Below are 6141 nucleotides of genomic sequence, written 5' to 3'. Positions count from 1 at the left end.
GTGTAATTTTATACAAGTTAACCCTTAAATTCACACTGATAATATGTGTAATTTCATACTGGTTTACCCTTAAAACTGATCATTTGTGTGATTGATTTGGTTTATATATACAGAATTTATTTTAGTTCAATTGTGTTGGAAGCTATAAGCTTATAGACACACTTTCGAATCAGTTCCTGGAACCAACCAGTACTGAGCAATGAGTGTAAAGTTTCTTGCTCAAGGAAATAACGACTTGCCCCTGATGGGGTTTACAGTAGATGACTTACAGCAGAAAGGATGGACATGTTTGGTATTTATGTCTTATTTTAGAAGGTTATTGCAAATATTTTTGCATTAACAGCTGGAGAAGCATACAGACACATTTTAAGCCCCAAAAAGGTGCATAAGCAATAATATGATATAAATAACTAGAAATGTGTCGTCACGCCATGGATGCCCCCGCATGCAACCAAAATTTCAGATGTTATAATATTTAGTTCCAAATTTGTTTGCACAAATTTTTTTTTTTCGTTTTAAGTTCAAAGCCCTTAAAACTATTAAATGTTAACACAAGCCATTTTTATACAAAGTTCAAGGTACTGAAACTATTCAGTGTTAACCTTTTGTAAATTGCATACTAGTATTGCATATTTGTAGCCAAAATAATGGCTACATACATTTCCACAAAAGTATGAGTGCTGAAACTTAAAATTCAAAATTTTTCCAACATTCAAGAAAGATAAGTTTGTCCAAAATCATTAAACCACAACCAAATTCAAACTTGAATTGCTTATTCCTAAGATGTATCTATATGCCAAATTTGAGTTGAATGTGTACAACCATTATGAACGGAAACTTAAAATTTCAGATTTTTTTTCAAAGTTCAAGAGGGATAACTGTCAGCTATCATCAAACAATGACCAAATTGGAAATTGACCAATGCATTCTTATGACATATCCATATCTTTAATTTGAGTTGAATATATACAACTGGAACAGTTGGGGAGATAATAAATGTGAACTGAAAATTTCCTTTTTTTTCAAACTTAAAGTTAAAATTCAAACTTGACCTGGGCATTTCTTTGACGTATCCATATGTCAAATTTGAGTTGAATGTGTAATACCCTAGAGGAGATAATGAACAGAAACTGAAAATTTCATATTATTTTCAAAGTGAAAGGGACATAACTCTGCAAAAAATCATCAAACCATGACCAAATTCGAACTTGACCTGTATTTTCTCATGACATATCCATATATCAAGTTTGAATTGAATGTGTAATACCGTTGGGGAGATAATGAAGGGAACTGAAAATTTCATATTATTTTCAAAGTAAAAGGGGCATAACTCTGCAAAAATCATTGAACCATGACCAAATTAAAACTTGGCCTGTGCATTCTTTTAACGTATCCAAATGTCAAATTTGAGTTGAATGTGTAATACTGTTGGGGAGATAATGAACGGAAACTGAACATTTCATATTATTTTAAAAGTGAAAGGGGCATAACTCTGCCAAAAATCATCGAACCATGACCAAATTCAAACTTGACCTGCACATTCTTTTAACGTATCCATATGTCAAATTTGAGTTGAATATGTAACACTGTTGGGGAGATAATGAACTGAAACTGACAATTTCATATTATTTTCAAAGTGAAAGGGACATAACTCTGCCAAAAATCATCAAACCATGACCAAATTTGAACTTGACCTGTATTTTCTCATGACATATCCATATATCAAGTTTGAGTTGAATGTGTAATACCATTGGGGAAATAATGAACGGAAACTGAAAATTTCATATTATTTTCAAAGTAAAAGGGGCATAACTCTGCCATAAATCATTGAACCATTACCAAATTCGAACCTGACCTGTATTTTCTCATGACATATCCTTATATCAAGTTTGAATTGAATGTGTAATACTGTTGGGGAGATAATGAAGGGAACTGAAATTTTCATATTTGAATATTTCATATTATTTTCAAAGTAAAAGGGGCATCACTCTGCAAAAATCATTGAATCATGACCAAATTAAAACTTGGCCTGTGCATTCTTTTAACGTATCCATATGTCAAATTTGAGTTGAATGTGTAATACTGTTGGGGAGATAATGAACGGAAACTGAACATTTCATATTATTTTAAAAGTGAAAGGGGCATAACTCTGCCAAAAATCATCGAACCATGACCAAATTCAAACTTGACCTGCACATTCCTTTTACATATCCATATGTCAAATTTGAGTTGAATATGTAACACCGCTGGGGAGATTAAATGAACAGAAACTGACAATTTCATATTATTTTCAAAGTAAAAGGAGCATTACTCTGCAAAAATCATTGAACCTTGACCAAATTAAAACTTGGCCTGCGCATTCTTTTAATGTATCCATATGTCAAATTTGAGTTGAATGTGTAATACTGTTGGGGAGATAATGAACAGAAACTGAAAATTATATATTATTTTCAAAGTGAAAGGGGCATAACACTGCCAAAAATCATCAAACCATGACCAAATTCGAACTTTACCTGTATTTTCTCATGACATATCCATATATCAAGTTTGAGTTGAATGTGAAATACCATTGGGGAGATAATGAACGGAAACTGAAAATTTTATATTATTTTCAAAGTGAAAGGGACATAACTCTGCCAAAAATCATCAAACCATGACCAAATTTGAACTTGACCTGTATTTTCTCATGACATATCCATATATCAAGTTTAAGTTGAATGTGTAATACCATTGGGGAGATAATGAACAGAAACTGAAAATTTCATATTATTTTCAGAGTAAGAGGGCATAACTCTGCCAAAAATCATCGAGCATATTTTGAGCATATTTCATAATTATAATACCGTAAAATTCCTAATAAACGCCCCTCCCCTAATTAAAGCCCCCTCAGGCTTTTTGTATGGAAAAAAATCTGCTCATGAGTGGTGAACTCCTTAATAAATCCGTAATTTTATTCAAATCCTTCAGAATCCATTTTATTTCATAGTAAACACAAAAATGTATCAAATGAACTTTAAAATCTTAACATATTTTAATGTTATTACCAACCCATGTTACACTAAATGTATTTTCAATGATTTTTGGATTTAGGAAAAACCGTTTTAAGTGTTATAATAATAGCCCCCCTTTTGGAAAATGTTTAGCCCCCAGGGGTGTTTAATAGGAATTTTACGGTAATTGCAATTTTTTTTTTGTGAGTGTTGCACTTAATGTATGTAAGGAATGTAAAATTTTAAGTTTTTAGATAACACCGTTAACTGGTTGAGTCTTATACTGGTGGCATAGACAAATTATTATAACCACTTTTACTGCTGTCTTTCTAAAGGTAAAATTGAGTACAGAACAAGTTCTTGTGTAAACAAATTTTATTTCAAAGAAATTTATACAAATGCAATGCCGATGATAAAATTGTACGGGATAATGCAGGATGATTTCTCTCTATATAAACATGGTACTAATACAACTTAGCACTTTTGACAAATACTTAAAATATACAATTTTTTTCTTGCATACGATCACTATGGAAATACATATTATAAGAATTCATAAAAACGTGATAATTTCATAGTTACGTTATATTGTTTCACAGTTCTATAAATAGTAATAACAAGAGGGCCATGATTGCCCTGAAGTCGCTCACCTGTATATAGGCCCCCGGAGCGAGGCCAGTTTAAACCCCAGGGCTTTCATTTAAACAAACTTGGTAGACACCCATTAGAAGATGTTTCATGCTAAACATCTAAGGTCTAGCTGGTCAAGTTTTTTTCTTTACACATAATAGTTAAAAACAATGACACACATGGGGCAGGGCCAGTTTTGACCCATGGGCTTTTATTTGAACAATCTTTGTAGACACTTACTAGAAAATGTTTCATGCTTAATATCTAAACTCTAGCTATTCGGGTTTTTCAAAGAAGATTTTTAAGTTTTTGCTATACACATATAAGGAAAATCAATGTCCCCCAAGGCCGGGCCAATTTTGACCCCAGGGCTTTTATTTGAACAAACTTTGTAGACACTTACTAGAAGATGCTTCGTGCTTAATATCTTAACTCTAGCTATTTGAGTTTTTTCAAAGAAGATTTTTTGTTATATACATATAAGGAAAATGAATAACCCCTGGGGCGTGGCCACTTTTGACCCCAGGGCTTTTATTTGAACAAACTTGGTAGACACTCACTAGAAGATGTTTCATGCTGAGTATCTAAACTCTAGCTCTTTGGGTTCTTTAAAAGAAGATTTTTTAAGTTTTTACTATATGCATATAGGGAAAATCAATGACCCCCTGGGGCGGGGCCAATTTTGACCCCAGGGCTTTTATTTGAACAAACTTGGTAGACACTCACTAGAAGATGTTTCATGCCAAATATCTAAGCTCAAGCTCTTTGGGTTTTTTAGGAGAAGATATTTAAAGTTTTTTCTTTTGGTTGCCATGGCAACCAGAGTTCTGCATGGAATTAAATTCTTTGAACAATTTTCAAAGGTGACCACCAAAGGAACATTCCTGTGAAGTTTGGATGAAATTGGCTTAGTGGTTTATGAGGAGATGTCATTTAAAGTAAAAGTTTACGGACGACGGACGGACGCCGGACGGACGCCGGACGAAAAGCGATCACAAAAGCTCACCCTGTCACTCTGTGACAGGTGAGCTAAAAATGTGTTGTCTAAACATTAATTTAATAATCATAATGTGAATTATAAATAGTTCTATATATAGTTATATAGACATGGTGGCTAATAATTCTAGCCATAAAAACGCCTTGTTTCATAATTCTATAGATAGTCATAAAAATGTGGTGGATCATAAAAACATATTTGTTTCATAATATAGTCATAAAATGTGACGGCTCATATTTCTAGCCATAAAAAATGTGTTGTTTCATCATTCTATAGTCATAACAAAACCTGTCAGCAGACAGGGCACCCAACACAGTGCTAGATAGTGGAATAAAAAGCAACATAGAAAAGGGGGCATAACTCTGCAAACATGCTTACCAGACATACTTGCCCTTGGCAGTCAACATGTTGCAGTGAATATCGAATATCTTCAACGATTTTTATTATTCTAAGTCAAACTAAGGAAATAATATGCAAAAAATGCTTTCAGAATTATCTCCCTTCTATAAATACATTTCAAATATGATAATGAGCAAGTTCTATATAGTTTCTGAGACAATAGACCTTAACAAAAAGGTTTACCTAAAAATCTAGGTTGTAAAGGTGGCATTAGTTTGCAAAAAAATATTAAAATAGGATTATCTGCCCTTTTGAAATGGCCCCCTCTCATGACAATAAACATGTTTACCAAGTATAAATAGTTTTGAATAGCTTTTACAGGACCTTAACAAAAAGGTTAACCAGTGCAGAGGCCAATGCCAACAAGAGGGACATGACAATTGCTCCACTTTTTTCTCTTTGGAAACTAGATCTAAAAATGTGTTCGTTTCATGGCCTTTTCTTTTTACAGTCTTAAAACTGTTTACAGGTTTGGTATAGAAACTGGATTTAAATAACTCACAGAGAGGCTGCTGCCTCCTTTTCATCTTATTAAGGATATTAGAGGACGGTGCATGTACATTACCTCTGTGTAACATGTAATATCAATGACAGTCCTTCATGCATTATTTCCGATAAAATTGGTCTCACATAAAGAATTTCAAACATTCTTTTGATAAGCTGAATGGCTTTTTTTTTAAATAACATACAAAAAACATAACCTGACTCTTGTAAATTTATTTCAATACAAGCCTAAAACATGTCAATATATACTCATAAAATTGTACATATGATATTATTATTTAATATGACACTTTGAACTGAATTGACTTTTGATGCTCTATATACATAGTAAGATATGATATATAATTTGTACATGTGAAATGAACACTAACTAGCCTATAATGTTTTCAACAACACACAAAGCAGAAACCCCAAACTTTAGACGGATTGAAAAAAACAACAATAACACATTATTATAGAAAAACACACAATAAAAAAGATTTAAAGTTAGAAAAATCTGAAAAATTGAGACCAGTCTAAAATCTCCTGCACCTGATTGGTCCTTTTGAAATACAAATTTGAAATCGACCAATCAAAAAGCAGGAGTCACAGATTGGTCTACAATTTCAGATTTTCTCAAAC

This window comes from Ruditapes philippinarum, unplaced genomic scaffold (genome assembly GCF_026571515.1).
Source record: "Ruditapes philippinarum isolate M1 unplaced genomic scaffold, ASM2657151v2 ctg995_1_1_1_1, whole genome shotgun sequence".
Taxonomy (NCBI): Eukaryota; Metazoa; Mollusca; class Bivalvia; order Venerida; family Veneridae; genus Ruditapes; species Ruditapes philippinarum.
This window is presented reverse-complemented; position numbering follows the sequence as displayed.